We start from the raw sequence: 19,266 nt of genomic DNA, 5'->3' as shown, positions 1-19,266 counted from the left end.
TTTAAACAGCTGGCCATATTACATTGCTAATTTTACAATTTTAGTGTCTTCCAATAGCAGATACATTCCACAGTACTTGAAGCATAGGGAGCAGCATGTGCTAGAGCCCTGAGGCAGGAAGGAGTCTGGAATATTAAAAACCTGAAAGAAGACCAATGTGGCCAGAGCACAAGAATGAGACAAAATATATGAGAAATTAGGCTGGTGAGTAGGAGGAACCAGATAATGCATGGACTTGAACGTCAAGGTAAGAATAGTAGAATTGAGAAGGCAAGGATGGTTTGGTTATGCTGTGGCAATGGAGGTGGAGAGAAGTAAACAGATTTAAAAGATATTTATAAGCTAAAATAATTAAGTCATTATATATTTTAAACTTGGGGTTAAGAATGAGAGACATGCAAACAAAGATGCCTGTCAGGTTTCCTGATAACACAACTAATGGATAGTGGAATCATTCACTACAGTTAAAGATACTGGAGAAGGACCACATTTGCTGGTGGAAAGAATAAGTTCAGTTTTTCAGCGATGAATTTGAGGTCTTTAAACATCCAAATAGATCTGTTAAATTGGCAATTGTATTATATCACCCTCCAAATTTGCAAGGAGTGCTGGCATTCTTAATCAAATAAGTATCTAGTGTTTGAGATTTAGGTAAAAGGGAAAAAAGAAAGGAAGAGGGAGAAGCTTCCCCTAAACAATGAAGAAATCATCTTTCATGATAATGCAAATATTCCCTCAGAGTGCAACTCATGCATTGCCTCCTCTGTGAAGCCATAGCTGCCTTGACTAATTGATTATTTACTGTCATGTACTTTCAAAAAGCTTTGCACTTCCCTGCTACAACTTATACAAGAAGCTTCAAGAACTTGACAGCATCCTCTCCTTTCAAGTCTCACGTTGGAGTGGAGGGTGTTGTACTTCCTATGCCTTTGAAGTTATAGACCATGTACACTGGATCCGGCTAATGGTCTGTCACCAGAAATTATATACATCCAAGTAATTAGTTCCTGGTGAGAAACCTTCCAGTGCTTTCCCCCTACTGTCATACCTCCTTAAGCAGTATGTTGAGATGATAGTGTTATAAGTCACTGAATCCCTCAACAGTCTGGGTCCCTGAATCACTATGCAAATCAGAGGACCTTCCCCCTCCTCCACCACACCAAATACACATGCACTGATCCACAATGGTTATGTAGTATGAGCAAAAAGTAAGACTTAGGTGTTTAAGCCACTGAAGTGTTCGTATTTTTTGCTACTATAGCATATTTTACCCAATCCTGACTATTTCACAGCTCACACCTGAATATATTATCATTACTTTCTTATGGTGACTCTCTTAACTGAACTGCACTCTTCCGTAAGTAGTTGACATGATTTTCTTCAAATATTTTTGAGCAGACTGATGAACGACTGAAAAATTGACGACATAATCTCCAACCTCATCCACTATTATGAGAAAACTCACATGGATAGTGGGAAATACAAAAAAGCATTTCTGTGCAGAGCCACTTGAATGTCTAATTACCCTGCAGGGAAATATCATGATCGATTACAGATCCTCACCTGTGAGCACAGAAATGTACCGAAAAACAGCTGGTAAAATCCCCACATCGTGAACTTAGTGACAGATTGAGGGTTTTAATATTATTTACTTATTTTTATATTTGAACACAAAATTCTAAACACTTACACTCAGTCTTCATTGTTGCTTCTATAGACTACTTCTCTATTCACCAGTTTAAAGAAAGAGAAATAATCTCCTATAACATGTGTATTATCTTCCTCTACTCTATAAAACATGTCATCCATAACCAAAAAACGGAGTACAATGTATTGACACCATTTCACCAAAAAAGAAAGCTTAAGAGCCTTTAACTAATAGCTATTAACTGAATTCCTCAGAAGGCAGCAGACCAACATGAATCTGCTTGACTGAGAATGGCCAGTGACAGCATGGGAGCCAGATTCACCGTAGGCTTAAAAAAATACAGTGTAAATTCACGCAAAACCACCTACATGTGAACACAGCAAGAATGCTGTCATTTTTGTAGGGGAATTCTACTAAATTTTATCCTTTTGCAGTATTATACTTTATATTCAAAATAAGCCATGGCAAGTTCTTGTATATCCATTATATTATACTTGTGTGTGTCCAATGGAATCTTAAATATCCTATCATTCTTTGAAAATTGGTGATACTTTTTTAGGGAAGTGTTTTTAAAACTACAGATTGTTATCCATTGGTAGGTTGTTACATTAAGTTAGTTGATCATAACAAGTATTTTATTAATGAATTAGGGAAAAAAGAGAACTGAAAAGGAAGTACCAGAATATAACACCAGTAAGAAATATTTCTTTGAGCTTTTGTTCATCTATCACACATTTCAAAGTGTGTGTCTTTGAAAGCATTCTGAGTTTGGATGTCTTTCAAAAACATTAGAAAATATAGATTTAGTGGATTTATTCATTCACCCATTTAATAAACATGTTATGTAATGCTCTCTTCCTACTGTTTGTCAGGCAATGGAGAGTTAAGAGAGCTTAAAAAAATATTGCAAAATCCTGAAAAATTTGCATTTAGTGGACTGGTCATATATATTAAAAAATCTAAATACATTATATATGCAAAGTATAGATATAGTAAAACAAGATATTTAGGATACAAAAGAGCCTTGTTTCCACAGATAAGGAAAACAGAGTGTATCACTTATCGACAAGAATGGTCTATTATAACACTCTTGCTATATTAACATATAGGTAGCTTTGTGTGGATTCAGCAAAGAATACTTCCTTTTCAAAATATGTTATCATCAAAGTATAATGTCTATAGGAGTCTTAGGGGAAAAAAGAATGCAGTTTAAGACTGACTTTTTAATTATTACTTCATTACTGCTGCAGCATATTGTGTGGTACTGCAGTCTTACAAAAGTTAATATGCCTCTGTAAGCACCTAGTTTACTATCACAGAGTGACCTAGGTAGACTTGGGTTATTGAGTTCCTGAAACCAGGATATGAAACTAGATAGAGGAAAAATAATTTCCGGTTAATGGTCTGAAACCCATGTTGTCTAAATGATCATCGGCACAAAATAATTTGTTTCATTATGTTTTCAGCATTTATATACTTGTGTTTCAAAAATCTAAATTCAAGTTTTCAAGTTTTTTAAGATATAATCAAACATATGCTCAAAAGGAAATTACATTAAAAAAATCATTGTGATAAAAAGCTAAGGTGCACATACAAATTTAGAGAAATAATAAAACTGGGGGGAGGCTATGTATTCAACTCCCTTAGAAGTGAGGGCAAGAGGAGAAAGGTTATTAAGATTTAACAAAAGATACACAGAAAGTGTCTAAGGAATCTGTGCCAAAATGAAAAGAATTTACTCTTCTAAAGATGAAAATGGAGGATATAGGACACCTGAGAATGTATTTTGAAAGTCAGGGTGGAAAAAGTATGTATTTCATGATTGTAACCATGAAAAAATAAGCATGGTAACGACTGGAAGCGTGTCACAGAGAAATAGACACCACACGTATTTAGATAATGTTGAGGTTATGTGGGATCATATTGTTTTGAAAATTTCCTTAATATTTGCAGATTGCTTTTAATTAAGATATGAAAGCAGACTTAAACTCATGAAACCAGCATGTTTACAACTTCAGCTACATTTGTTTTTTGTCTCTTCAGTAAGTAGACCAAGCTCATTCCATTTACCATTTATTAGCCTGTTAATAATATTATTTAATAGCATTTCTCACTATTTAAAAACTACCTTAGTTATGTTCTGTTATTTTTAATTATCTGTCCTCTTCCCTAGAATGTCAGCTCCCCCAAAGCAAGGAACTTGTCTACTGTGTTTGCTTCTGTATTGCCAGCACCAGAATAGTGCCTGGCATGTAACAGGCACATCACGGCACTCACTGAAGAAGTACGTTATTCCTAAATAATTCCCTTTCAGTTTGGGGAAAGGCAACGAGGAAATGTATAGTGTTTATGTGCAAATTTATTCTGTTGTATCTGTAGCAATATATAGGTAGTTAAGAAATTTATAAATAACACTCTATAAACTCCTGGAAATAACCACCCCTATGCAAAACTAACAACATTTTGAAATACTGACATATACATAGCTTGGATATAGCTTTAGTTGGCTGTTCTCAGCCCTACTGAACTCCAAATCCTCAAGTCCTCTATCTTCCTACTGAATTTAAATTAAAAAAAGAAAGAAAGGAAGCAAAGGCAATAAGGCAAGGACCCAACTAGAGTTAAATGACACTCAACTTGGCCTTCAGCCTCTCAAGTTCAGCCTTTTCACACTGGTATAGTCATATTGCTTGTAAAATTATTGACTACCTCTACGCCTGTCTGTAAACAGCCACGGCTGCAAACCTTCTGAGTGCCACTCCTCTCTACATCCTCTACTACTATGGACCTTTCCATAGAATTCCTTGAATCTTACCCTGACCCATCAACTATGCATTAGTGCCAGGAAAAATAAGAGCCCATTAATGCCAGCAGCAATCCTCTCTGACAGGTCAGTGCCCACACCTTATGAGTTAGGCACTTGTCGCTTTTGCGGGCCCTACCTCTAATAATTTTCTTTCTTTTAGCAACAGAACTCTTGGTCCAGGTAGCTGAGTGATACATTGCACAATTCTCAAATCCAGGGATGACACAAGACTCAGCTTAGAAAACTATCATGTTGCATAGCTTCCTCCATAGTGATGGGTTCGGGGCAAGGGACACAAGTGGTTCCAGCCAAGCTTATCCTGGAAATTTTTGGGGAAAAAAGATGTTCGCTTTACATGGAGATTTCTTACATGAGCGTATTCTCACTGAGAACGTTCTCACCACTGCAAAGAAAGAGCCTGATTCTAAAGCAAGCAATGACAGGGAGAAGCACAAGACAGGAAGTAGGGAGGGGTTGGGGTGGGAGGGTAATAGGCCTGGTCTTGATCAAATGGCTTGATTTCCTATTTCGAGCTATGACAAAATCCAGAAAATTCTAGATTTTATGATAATATGACCGCTAAAGCCCCTTTTCTTTCTTAAAACATTTGGTTAGGTGGCATTTTTGAACGTGAAAAAAAGAGTTCCTGACTAATAAAAAAAAAAAAAAAAAAACAGGGGCAAGGGTGGTCAGACCTGCCATTTATTAACAGAGTGCCAATCTGCAAACATTATTACCTTTCCATTCCTGGTGAAATGAAACTTTCAGTAATGAAATGCCTTACTGAAGCTCACCATGCCAGAGTACGGTTTTATACCCAGATCTATGAGACTCCAAGTCTCATGCTTTTATCATAGTGCAGTGATGGTTTTATTGACTCAAACTATGAAGTGATGTTTGCTTTTGACTCTTCGGTCTCTTTTGATCCCCTCTACCTCCTTGCGACCATCTGTGCTGCATCTTCTACGACTAAAGAGTTTACTGATTATCTGATTTCCTATGGTTCAGTGTTGGCTCTATCAATAGACCACTTGGGTTTCAATCCAATTCCTACTACGTAACACTTGTAGGACCTTGGCAAGTTACTTTTCCATACTTTCCTCGTTTAAAAAATTATAGACAAATTAGCACCAATCTCATAAGATTCTTGGGGCTACTGAATGGAATGATATATGGAAAGTACATAAAAAAGTACCTGACACAGTAAGACAACACAAGAATATGATCAACCTGTTTGTCCAAAAATCCCCATAAATACCTATCTTATGTTCCAATTAATCTTACGTTCTTTCTATAGACTTTTTCCAATTAAATCTTCTATTTGCTTATATCAGATCAGCTAGAAAGTCAACTATGACAATCCACATTGCAATGGGTTTAAGTATTTGGCCATCATTCCCCAAAGTACATTCCCCATTCTTGACACAAAGAATTGCCAATTGATGGACTTCACGTTAGGGCTGAATAACGACAGGAGCTTGAGTATGTTCCCTGCTTAGCCCGTTCTACCTTGAAATAGGAGAGAAAAAGCATCAGTAGATTGAACAACTTCCATTAATGTTCAATTCGGGAAACAGGGAGAAGTTGTATGTGTAAGTACCAACGAGAGAAATAATTACAGAGGAGGGTGGGAGGCTTCTGATAAGGCTACCACACTCAGCATTCCCTCACATCTCTGGGCGTTCTAGGAGGTGGCTTACAACTACGGAGTTTACAAATAAGGAAGCAAATGAGATAACAGCTAATATCACAGTGACACAGCGATGCCTAAAAGGCCAACTGAGCCTAGCGTCTTAGGCTTAGTGACTCCTCTTACAGATGAGAGAATGGTTCCTTCAACCGTTTTAAAATACAAATACAATTTATTCCAAAGTTAGAGTCACAGAGGTAATGACAGTATATTCAATTTTCCTTTTCACTGGGAGGAATAGACCTGTATACCCAATATTCAGTGAAGATGTTAGAATTTGCTTTTGTTTTTGATAAAAAAAAAATAGCAAACTAGTTCTTACATTGTGAGAGAATTAAAAAGATATACCTGTTTTCTTTTTTAAGTACTGAGGCAGTATGATTAATTAAGTGAAAATTATAAAAGGTTTCCTAAGTGTATAATTGCAGGCAGGAAACTTAACTTCTGAGTCTCCTTTACTGCATCTGTAAAATGAAGAATCTCATCACTATAAAAATCAAATAAGACAATGTAATTTTTTTTTTAAATACAGTGAGATACAACTAACATGAAAACAATGATTTCAATGTTATCATTGGAAGCACAAAACAGAAAAAAGAAACAAGGTGCCTAAAAGTGCATCCCATTCGTTGGGATTTCTAAACATTATTGTTCTATTGCTCTTCAATTAATTTTGTCCTAAAAATTACCAGTAGGCTAGTCTTTACATGTAAGATCTTAAAAACATTCCACTCATGGCACACTCCATTTAAGGGAGCCAATGACATAAACAAAGAGACTGCTTTCTTATTTAACTGTATGTACGTTTTGTGAAACTGACCTAAAATGTATACAAACAAAGAATGAAATCCCTTGATTGTTGACAAAAAAGAAATTCAGCAGGTAGAGATTAGCATGGGGCCCAGAGCACTGAGGTCCCAGTGAGTCTGTAGGACGATGATTCATTAGTATAAGAAGAAGAAAGAAAAAGGGAAGGAAGAAGAGGACGGGAGGGAAAGAGGTGAAAAAGGAAGAAAACGGCAGGCAAGGCGGAGAATGCAAGAGATTATATTACTCTCTTAGCTGGAGAGCTGAAGAAATCTCTTCTGCTCTGGCAGTGAATAGTAGCTTGCTTCAATGCATATAGGTCTCAAAGTCCAGAAGTCAGAGAAATCACACTGTTGCTAAGCGTTCAATATATAAATGGTGAAATAAGTTCTCAAAGGCATGACAGCACTTGTCTCTTCCACTTTGTCCTGAAGGAGTTGGCTCTGTCCTATCATTAATATTCATTCTGTGGTATCTAGGATGGTTTGGTGCCCTGAGAGGATTAAAAAAAACAACACAGAAACTGGCATATTAAGTATATTTTTTCTCCACAATTTGGAAGCAGGACAGTTTTGGTCAATTTAGGAGTATGCTGGCTTTTTGTTGAAATGTCATTTTCTTGAATTATCCAACTCAGCTATATCTCAAGGTGATTGGTGTTTTAAATTTAACATTATAATTTAATACAGAACACTAAAAATAGGTACCTTACTTGTAATGTCATGTTGTTAACTAAGCTTTTAATATAAGAATTTCCTGTACCCAGATAGATAAAACTCAAGCACTTTAAGGCATATAATGGCCTGGTTTATACATATTTAAATACAAACCTGTGGCCTTGGAGTCTGGACACTGGTTACAATAGGGCAGTGTACTTATTCTATTTATAGAAGAGATTCTGGTGCTCTGGAAATGTGCTCTAATGCCCAGTGGTTCCCTTTATTCCTTCCTCACATCTGATAAAAATGCTGGGGATTAGGCAGGAAGCCAGCCTTGTGAGCCAGGATCTGGTAGACACTCCAAGTCAGAAACAGATTTGAGGCTTTGCTACCTTGTCTTTCTCCTGAGAAATTGTGTCAACTTTTCTCTGGAATAAGCTTGCTAACTCAAAGCCCGCTCACCGGAGGAGTTCACTAGGCCTTAGGAACCTGCCGTTACATCATCCGTCCTCGTTTCAAAGGCCATTAAGTCATCTGTCTAAAAACATATTTGTTAATGATTTTCTTTTTCCTCAAAAATAAGCAGATCCCATACTTCATAGGTGAACAGGGACCTGATGACTGTTTATAATACACAGAATACTGGGGGGTGGCTCATAATGAGGAAAAAAATACACACTTACTTGACTCTTTGTAAAGCCAACAATTCTAAGTTGACATCTTAGTGAGGGCTGTCTGCTGCTCTGACGCTATCTTGTTGTTTACACTTACAGTTATTTTCACAGAAAATTATGTGTGAAAAAAGATGAGTAATAATCCATCCTGAAAGCAACTGTAGGTGATTGTTTCACAACATCTGGAGATTCTACAGAAGTACAAACCGGTTCTCCAGTATCAGTGATGATGTGGACGAGGTTATGTGAACAGTGAAGGAAGGATCATCAAAACAAGACGCAGGTGGATTTTGGAAAAGTACAAAAGCCAATCTAAGGATGTGAAATGCTTTTTAATAATCACTGCAGCTTCATCCACTGGTGTTAATCAATTTTAAAAAGTTATACTGATGCCTGGTTTAACACCCTCACCTTGTGCTTGGATCACTTGTGAGTCATCCAGAGAAATTCCATGAAAGAAAAGCCATGTGATCAATTATCCTCAAGATCCAACATCGCATTTGACAAGTGTTAATAAGAAGTCTGGTAGGGCTGAGTATGTTTTGTCTGAGTATTTCCATGTGTGTTTGCCTTCATGCTAATGAAAATATGCCAATAAATCTTCAAGTAGCAATGAGTAAATCCAATTATCTGCTTCCCAGCTGGAGCAAGGCAGGCGTGGGGTGATATGCCTGGAGGCTGGTGGGGAGAGGAAGTGGGCCTCCGGTCAAAACAGCAGGCTGTTCCCAGGAGGCCACACCCAGGGAACTCTCACCTGTGCTGTGACGTGTGATGTGGGTTTTGCCTGCTTTCCATTCTGTTTGCTTGTGATGGAAAAGTTGTAGTCAGGGAGGGTGTGAAGGGACAGGAGTGCGGACAAGAGACAGTCCCTCTCATTTAAGCAACTGCAGTATAAGAATGTTTCACATTTAAGTCAGTCTCTAAATCTGTTTCTGTTTATGTGCCTCTGTGCATCTTACCCTTGATTACCTAGCTCAATGATTTAGAAAGGAAAAGAAAACATTTATCTCTTGCAGGAAACCACACACAACTCTTGTCACTTATATAACACCCTTTAGCAAAAATATGACTTCATTATATGAACCCTGAGCACTTTAGAATTGTAAGTCAAGCTACGTTTGACAAATAGAGAAACAACAGGTTTACTGGTTTTACTGGTTTAAGGCCAGATCCAGTTTCTGTTCCATACCCGGATTTCACTAACTGGCTATTTCCACCGAAATTCTCTCTTGACGGAGACAAGTGGCTAATCGTCTTCGGCACAGTTTGGGGGCTGCAGTACTAGGACCGTATCCTAGAATGTTCAATGAAATGTCTGTTGGGGCTGCTAGGAAATTTAGGAAACTATATCTTAACCCAATTATTTAGGATACCGAATTATTTCACCAGATTCTTGTACTAGCTGAAAATGCCCAGTCTCATTCTATGTAGGAATTTTCCAGATCCTGTTATGTACAAACACCTATAAAATAGAAAGTAGGTACTATCTTCAAAAGCTTTACAATTTTCCAGAGCTCCATGTAGGGAGTCCACTCAAGAAAATGACTCCCTGTGTGTATAAGTAGTATGTCTGACATACCACATGTGAGACCAGTACAAGCATGACCAGTATCTTTTCTTTGGATCACCACAATAGTAGTAACCAAAAAAGATGAACTCTGACCTCCCCTCATTGACATGATTGGTAAATTATGGAAACCAGGGTGCCACATCTCTTCCAAGCACTGAGTTTATTTGTGGAGACACAGCAAACCCAAAGAGAATCAGAACTAGTTCTAAACAATTAGAACTTGTGGTTTAGCTAAATATAAAAATCATAGAAATCACAGAAATAATTTTTTTAATCTGCATTGCATTTTTCAAAGACAGGGAAGAAAATTCTAACACTATTAGAAGTGTGTTATTTCTATTCTAATGTAGGTTTTAATCTGTTTTAGAACACTCTTAAATATTGTTTTTAAATTAAGAAAACAGATATTTTTAAAGGAGACTTCTTGGCAAAAAGACATAATTATATTTGAAATTACAGAAATTGCACTCTCGGTGTTACTCTTTCTACGACATAGCAGTATTTCTCATCGCATACTTCAAAATAAAAGTTTTCATTTTTTAATAATATGATAAGGGTTAAAGTTTTACTCATATATACAAGAAAGGACTGTGTCCTCTTACTTTCCATAGATAGCATGACTGTATTTGTAATATTATTTAAAATATATTTATTTTCTTATACTAACATATGTGAGTAGAATAATGTTCACATGACTTGGTACCACCATTTATCTTATAGTTAATAACACTCAAAAAATGACAGAGAAGCTAAAGGAAAAACACTGTTTTCTTCAGACTGGAAAGTTTAAATTCCTGCTTTAAAAAATAGCCACACTTAAGAGAGGTTTTAATCAACTTTACAAAAATATTCTAAAAGAAACTGATCATTCCTAAAGGAATTATTAAAGAACTCAATCGAAACACCTTTATCTGAAAAAGCAATGATCATCATGTCATTTACGTAAAAGATTAAGAACCAGTTTAGCTTTATGCAAATGTTGAAACACTTAATAAAACCTTAGAAAGACGGAAACTTTATCACGCCATTATGTCCAAAACATGTGAAAATACGATTTTAGTTTATTGATTACCTGTATATAAAAGTGCATCTTGTACAGAGTTTTTATTTTTATTTCCGATTCATGTAAAAATCACTTCTTCTTTAAGCCATAGAAGGACTGTATAAAGGGAAATATCTAGACCCCATTAATTTTTTGCCTCTGGGTATTCCTAGTCTTTTCAACCAAAGAAATATTAAAAGCATCCTCCAGACATTGTCATTTTTGTTTGCATGGTACTTTTTACAGGAACACTCCCTAGTTTCAGCAGATTATATGCTACTTCCATTAGTCTCTAATTCTTTTGGAAAATGTTACGTAATTTTAAACACATATATTACACATATACATACACATGGATCACACCTATGTACATATATGTATATCCTTAAATGGAAGTTGAAATTATTTATTGTGCCATTTACTTTAAACCCGATTTAAATACCTTTGATCAATTTCATATGACAAACAAATTCAGCTAGAAAGCATCTTATATATCAAACTTTCAATACAGATGAATTTATGACAAGCAAATCATTAAGAAACATTTAAATCAAGTGTGTCAAGTATTTAATTTTAGAAAGCATTATTTTTTAGCAAAATGCCTGTAAAACCCACGCTTACGTTATTCTGTGACAGAAAGTCTAACTTTGGTCTTGGTTTTCTGTAATATTAGACCAAACTGGCTCCGTTACATAATCAAACTGTTTATTTTTGCTTTCCCTTCCCCAAATCATTTCATCACAACCACTAGGAAAGAAATATCACGTTCCAATTTGGAATTAATGGTTTCTCTTCCTAGCTGTTTCACACCAAGTCCAAACTTTTCCCTTTCCTAAGATAGTGGAGAAAAAAGTAAATAAAATCTTACTCTGTTCACATGGAAAGCAGTTGGTTTCCTTTTGGTCCGTCTTTTCATGTCTAAACTCATTAATTCAGTTGTACACATATGAAGCAATTAAGTGACTGTCCTTTTGTCCATGCAACCAAAAGGTGGCACCTCTAAAAATTTAAGTCAGTTTTCAACAGAGATACTACATTTAAAAGGAGAAAAAAAAAAAAAAAAAAAGGAAAGAAAGAAAAAACAAAAAAGACTTTTAAATGTCAAAGCCCTAGAAAGAAGATCTTGTTTTAGGGACCCTAGGTAATTCTACTTAGATAGGAAAGATAAGTGTTTCAAATGGAAAATGGCTTAGAAAGTAACATAGATTACTTTGATGGTAAATGAAACCAGCTCCTCTCTAGGTCAGCAGATAAACTTATCCACTAAAGATATCTGGTTAAAGAAAAAAAAAAAAAACTTTCTGGGATGCATAGATTAATGTGGAGCATCAGGCAGAGCTGAGAAAGACAGGTCCCTTTTCTTATCCCAAATGGACCTGTAAAAACAAAATGTAAGGATTGCAATTTCCCCTCGTAAATCAAAGGAAAATTTTTTCTGGACAGTAACATCTGCTCACTTCTCTGCACTCATCTAGGACCCACTTGGAATGCTTTCCCATTACACGCAACTAGGCACTTCTCTTTACCTCTGCCCATCTAACAGGAATCACTTAGCTGCCTCTGATGAATAATAGGAAAGGAAAGCTTATGTGGTTGATGATGAAATTAGAAATTTCTGAAGCTGCTGTCAACGCTCTATCCATCAAGTACCTTTACTGGACCTATCGTACAGCCACCCAGGGCACATAGTTGTTTTGATATCTTTCTCTCTTTTTTATAAAAAGACATGAGGACAAAAACATTTTCCCCTGTAAGATTTTTTTCTAAATTGAGGCTCTCTTCCTATCATTACGTTCTAAACTTTATTCCAGTACAAGAGTATTCTTGACCCACTGAGCTTCCATGAGCCTTCTAAGTGGAGTACTGAAATTGTATGAACATCGTGTTTACATCTACTAAAGATTCTTATTTAAAGAAAACAAGGCAAGAATCTGATATCCAGGCAATAAACTGCAAATACTAGAAAGGTAGAATGAAATCACCATTCATACATAAATGTAGCTTTAACACAAAAGTGTTTGCTTTGTGTCACCAAAGGGTTAATATTCAAGAAAGTCAAAATCAACATGTACACAAAGCTAACTAGATTAGCTTTCTCCAAGTAGAAATCCTAGCCTCTTGGTAATACCGGTGTCACTTACAAATGTTTTGAAACTTTACAGTTTTTGCCCCTCTCTCCCCAAAATATAAAGGCCATATCAGAGATCCTCAGGAAAGTAATAATGTTTTCAATTTTTTTTTCTCTTCTTGAGAAACCCCTCAAAGTTCAGACATCACCACTGATGGGCAATACCAAACAGTCAGCCCCACAGGACAGACGGAAACAGAAAAAGTCAGATGGCGGCACTTAGAAGCAACAGCAATTAAGCAGTTGAAAGTGGGTTGGGCCGGTGGTTTATTTTTGGTCCATAAGAACGACTCAAGTGAGAGACATAGCCCCTTGTAAGCAGGAGATCAAGTCAAACTTGACGCTTCCCCGCGCTGACAGCCCGGGCTGCACTGCTTGTCTGCTTCCTTTATTCAGTTTAATTGCTTTGTGTACTCTAATTTTTGCAGAGATTGTATTCTATCTTGTTCTTTTGCCCCTGGGCAGAAAGAAATCTTTCTCCTTTCTTCACTACCCCCACCCCTCTTTCCTCGGAGAAAAGACAATTCTCTCCAGGAGGAGAAAGAAACCCTGTGCGTGCTCTGGATGGGAGGAGGGCGAAGATGAGAGACTGAGAAAGGGGTGGGGGGGAGGTGAGAGATTGAGACTGGGGGTGGGGGACTGAGGAGAGGGAAGGAGAGAAAGAAAGAAGATGGGGGATGCTCAACATCAACTCCAGGCTCTGAATCACGGGCGCTGTGCAAAGTGCTTCTCCAGGAGATGCACATGTGGTCTTATTATATTGCTCACAATAGGCCACCCGGGGCTCCCTCCCCAGGTCTCAGGCTCCCACCAACAAAACCCAAGTGTACCGAGAACAAGATCTTACAGACGGATTCAAGCGAACAGGCACCGCTGAGGTGGCCGTGCCGCCAGTCTCGCTGCCTTACCTGGAGGGAGGACCAGGAGGTGGTGCCGGGCTCCGTCCCTACAGCTTTCCCCGCGCGGACGGGTACGAGGCACACGCGTCCTCTCGCTGCCTCTGCTCTTGGAGGGGCAGCCTGCAACACAAAAGGGGTGTGTGGGTGTGGGTGTGTGGGAGGTTTTCCAGGGCCACCAGCTGGTCCCAGCTGGCCGCCCCCACCCTACACACACCCCTTCGGGGCGCTGAGCCCCGTTCTCAGCTGAGCACCACCCTGGAGGGGCTTGCCCTGGGTGTAGCCTCAAGTTGCCTGCTGCCAAGTGCTGCTGCTGCTGCCGCCGCTGCAGAAGGAGGTGGAAAGACACTGGGGGCAGTACTCGGTCTAGAGCATCCCCACACTGCAGCTTCTCTAGGAATCCCTCCAGTGAGGAGGCGGCCGCCCATCATCTCCCAGCCCCGGCCTCCTGATTGGTTCCACCTCGGGTACGCTGCGCGGAGGAACCAATCCGGGCGCACTAATAATAGGTGGATCCGCTCAGCCAACATCGTCCATCCCAGTTCTGTTAGTGTCTCTCCATCCCCACAGCGGACAGGGACCTAAGGAGGGGGGCTGAGGAGGGTTGGGGGAGGGGAGTGAACTAAGAGGGGAACAGATCCCAAGGAGAGGCAATCAAGGGCATCCGGTAAACCCTCTGGGTAGTCGCAGGAATGCCCTGCAACCTGTTCTGCGAGCCATAAGCACGGGAGAGGGAGACAGCATAATACAAAGCAATTTCTTTCTTTCTTTCTTCTTTTTTTTAAACTTTCAATCAAAACCTGACCCTATACTGAGCATGCCCAGACTGCAACGGCTCCCTAGGAGTTCTGATGTGTGTGGGTTTGCTGGCTGTGGGTTTTGAAAACGTGGGAGAGGGGAAGGAGAGGAAGAAGTTTGTCTTTGGCCATTTGACCCGGTGGAGTTGTGAAAGCAGAGCAGGGCGGGGATATGAAAGGATTCCATACGAGCGTCCTCAAACTGAGCCACAGGAAGGTGGCCTTCTGGCCCACCGGAGGCTGAAAGTATTATTGTCTGGGTTCTCGGGTGGAAGCGGGGGTAGAATAATCTAAGCCTTGTTAGATGCCTGGAGACTTTTCCTGAAGGGTGCAGTGGATCAGAGATGCAGGGGACGCTCCCTCCCGTAGGTGGGGCCAGGGAGCGCGACTCCACCCAGCAGCGGGGGCTGCCAGGCAGCGGAGAGCGGAGAGCGCTTTGGGAGTTTCCACTGCAGCGACCAGTAAGTTTGTAGACTTGGGTCGAGTGCGATATTGTTGGGGATGCAGTTTCTGCCGGCCCCCTCCCCCACCACCCTCCACCCTTTGCCAGCGCAGTGACGACTAAAGAGTGGGTTCCCTCCCTCCTTCCTCTCTTTTCCCTGAACGATTCTGCTCGGAAGTAAGAAGCTTTTCCCTTGTCAAAGCGGTGCTGACCTGATTGTCTCTAAGCTCTGGGGCAATTTATAGCTTGGTAATACCGAGAGATACCGAGCTGGGAGGTTCAGCGAGTGGGGGAAGGGACAGCGAGCTGGGCGAGGGGCGGAGCGGAACCTGGCGCCGGGTGGGAGCCGGTCCATTCTCTGCTCCACAGGTGAAAGGCTTTCAAAATGCAGAGAAGTATGGTCCCTTTCTCACTCACTGACCTTGTTTAACGGTCTTTGAACCTCTGGTTTGTTTCGCTTAAAATCCTAGCAGTTGTGTAAACTTGATCAATAGCTACAAAAGAGAACTCTCCTAATCGTGTTCTTTATTTTACTGAGAAGACCATCGCAGCATCTCAGTTAAGGAAATAAATAGCTATCTCAATTCCCCAAACCCATCCACTTTGAACCGGAGTTTCATTAACATTGGTTTGCAAAGGTAACTGTATCAAGAATTCAATTAACAGTAACACATTTCTTTAAGTTTTAATTAAATCTCTCCAATTTATATAATGTTTAAGATCCTTATTCTAAGTATAGGGGGAAAGAAGACAACCTGATAAAAAGTAATCCTTTTCATGATAAATAACCTGTGTGTTCTACAAAACTGTATCTCTATGTAAATACGTATCTTCCATTTAAAAAATATTCCTCAAATCTTATTTTAGAACAATTTCATAGTTGGAGAAAGCTAATAGATGTTATTTTAAAATCAACTTTGAGTATTTGATGGAGAACAAAAAAGGATGAGGAAGAGGAGCAAAAGAAGAATCAACCACCTGTCTAATATTGTTTGCCATTAAGTATCTTCATTAAGATAGGATCATTATTCATCTAAAAGATATTTTGATTCTAAAAATACTCCTAATATAATCTCTAGATTCCAATAATTAAAAGCTGCATGCTTTCAAAAGCTACATCCAACAGCTGCTTGTAGAAACAGGTACACTCATTTTAGAAGAAATTATTAAGTACAATATGATTCCATATTAGTTATCTCTGTTCCAGACTCTGCTCCTATCATCAGTATTTCAGCCAATTTCTCTTCCTGTCCACCTTACATCCTTCTCAATAAGCAGCTCTCAGTGGTCAGAATTCTAGACAACATGAATGGTGGTAGACATTTGTGTCCCAAAGTTCCTTGTGGGAGATTGCAAGCTAATGTAAGAAATGGGTTTTACATGTATATTGTGCTTAACTTTAGAATTAAGAGCATTTCTGATCGTGAATATCAAGAAGACTCTACTTACACACTGTATATAGATACACTGTAGTTTGTGCAGAATTAAGATTTTTATTCTCTCCCCTATTCTTACGTTCTCCCCAAGCTCAGAGAATGAACTAAAGATATCTATCTGGGTTGAATATCATGCTGTTCTGTTGCTGAGAGTAGATACCATCTCTTTGCCTCTATAGTAGACTCACCTCCATTCAAGGAAAGAACAGGTCAATTGTCTTTTGTCTTTATTCCATTTCTCAGGTACTTTTAAAGTCTAAAATCTCTGTGTCTTATGCTACTGACTTTGAACTCATCTCCTGATTTATATGGTAGTTTTAAACAATTATTTGCTATTTTCAGAGCTGTTTTTATCTTTTCTATTCAGTGTTTTGCTTCAAAAACCCACTTTTGTTCATTTTTCTTCACATTTTTGCTCTGAGATCTCGTCACCATTTTCTTTTTCAATGGATTCATCTATTTACTACCTTAATGTTCTGTTTGCCATCTATTTTAGGCTACAGGCTCAGAATAGAAATTAAATTGGATTGGGGCACTTAGGAGAAAAGTGTGTCTTATGGCAAGAGTGGGAATTAGAGACTAGAAACCAGAAATTCATTAAGTGCAAACTTAGTCAAGGTTTTCTATAGACCACAGAAGGAATACGGAAAGAATACATGAGAGAGGTACCAAGAAAATTCTCCACGTTGTGTAAAGGCTTGATGACTGGTACTGAAGAGTTCCATGTAGTCAACACTCTGATATGTCATTAAACTTCATATCTATAATAACCACACCAGTTGTCTGGCGAAATCTACTCATAGGTATCATTATTCAGCGTTGTGAAAAAAAAAGAAAAGATATCAATTTTTCTATATTTTGCCTGAAGAGATTTTTACTTTGTTTATATAGATTCACGTCTCATTATTCATTTTATTTTATATCTATATATTTTCTGCCATTGCCTTTCAAGATACAGCCTCCTCACCCCCTCCTCTCTAGGACAGATGATTCACTGATTGTTTTCTGGAGCAAAACTTTGGATAGAATTCCTGCTTCAACACTAATTGTCTATTCGATCTTGAGAAATGTACAAAACTCCTCCGAGCCCCAGTTTTCTCATCTGTGATATATACATAAGACCACAACATGTATCTTAAGTTTTGCTGTGATGGTTAAGTAATGCAGTGTATATGAAGTACCAGTTCCAAGTACCTAGCAAGGACTTAATCATATTAACCATTATTATTATTTTATCATTATCATTCCTATTATTGTTTTTCAGATTTCTAGGAGATGGGATTTCCTCCAATCATCCAATCCATTTAAGGCAACAGTGAAGTGTACATGCTTACTTATGAGCAATGAAGTTAGAAGAGACTTAATCCATCTTGTAAGAACTTGTTTACACATAATCTTCTGTCTTGCAAGTGTTGATCTCAGACTGTAAGCTTCTAGGAGATGAATAATTTTTAGAGAATGTGCACTTAAATATTTTTGTCACTAATATTTAATTTATATTACTCTTTAAGAAAAATCTAATTCCAGTGCTAAAAATATGAGCACTGATGTTTTTTTTTTTTAGGAAGAAAGTGGAGCCATCCACGTGTTTTAAAAATACTTAAAGACAGTGGAGCCATCCTTTTTGGTTTCCCTTCCAGCTCTTTCTCTCAAGAACATTTTGGTTTGACGGTACTGCTAATGATTTTATAGCCAACTGGTAAGGAAAAAACATCAGGGCTGTATCAGAATTAGATAAAAAGAAATTAACCACTTGGCTTTTTAAGATGGAAAGCAAGAGTTTTAAATAAAGAGAATCTAGCAGTGAAAGAAGAAAAGAAAATGAATACAGATGGAAGTCACATCAAATCTTCGTCTCTGGGGCAGAGAGTAAAAGCCCCATGATTGAACTACAATACTTCATAATTTCCAAAGAAAAGAAAGACCTAGCAGTATTCAATGTGGCTTTACAAAAGCCATTTCTTAAACTTATGGCTAAGAAAATATTGAAAATGAAAAGGAGGACAGCGACTCAAAAAGTAATATACAGTGTCAGGCTGCGGAAGTTAGGAAAGAAAATAATATTTAGGCGAACCTACCTCAAGGGTAAAATAAAAGCAGTTTGAGCTAATGTTAGCCAAAGGTCTCAGAGAAAACAAACGATAGATTTTCCAAACACTCTCTCATACAAGGAATATACTGTGGTGAAAACAAGTTCCTAACAAAGCAGAGCAAAACTAAATTTTATATTTTTTCCCTTTAAAATCAGAGGGAGAATTTCTGTTTAACGAGATATATAAGAGAATGATAGTTCAACATCTTTCTTCAATGTATGTGGGGGGAAAAAAAGTGTGTACGGAGAAATTTACTTGCCAAAAGCCATAGAGTTAGTTAAGGTAGGGTAGCGCATTATTAAGATAAGGAAGATCTTTCCTATTTCTGGTTTACTTTTTAATTTTTTTAAATTATGTACAGATGTTGAATTTTGTCTAGGTTTTTTTTGCATCTACTAAGAAGGCAATTTTCTCAGTTTGTTAATGTGGTGACTTATATTAGTATGTATTTTAATACAGAATTAACTTTGCACCTATGATAAAAATTAGCTCTCATATAAATTTATCTTTAAAATAAATTATCGCATCTGCTTTGATGATATTCTGTTAAGATGTCTGCATTGCTATTGTTGACTAAG

General features: G+C 38.1%; 1 protein-coding gene across 3 annotated transcripts in view; it reads right to left on the bottom strand.

Moving 5' to 3' along the window:
- SYT1 (synaptotagmin 1) overlaps positions 1-19,266 on the bottom strand; it is a 618,694-nt gene that overhangs the window by 455,829 nt on the left and 143,599 nt on the right. For 2 of the 3 annotated variants that reach the window (XM_031463091.2, XM_031463090.2), the window contains exon 2: positions 13,933-14,043. The gene's annotated coding sequence lies outside the window, so the exon portion shown is untranslated. Of the gene's footprint in view, positions 1-13,932; positions 14,326-19,266 lie in introns of those variants that run through there. The other variant, XM_064491557.1, reaches the window with a different exon arrangement.

The sequence above is a fragment of the Camelus dromedarius genome, chromosome 11, assembly GCF_036321535.1.
Source record: "Camelus dromedarius isolate mCamDro1 chromosome 11, mCamDro1.pat, whole genome shotgun sequence".
NCBI lineage: Eukaryota > Metazoa > Chordata > Mammalia > Artiodactyla > Camelidae > Camelus > Camelus dromedarius.
Note: the sequence above shows the minus strand (reverse complement) of the source record. Positions and strands in the feature narration are given on the sequence as shown.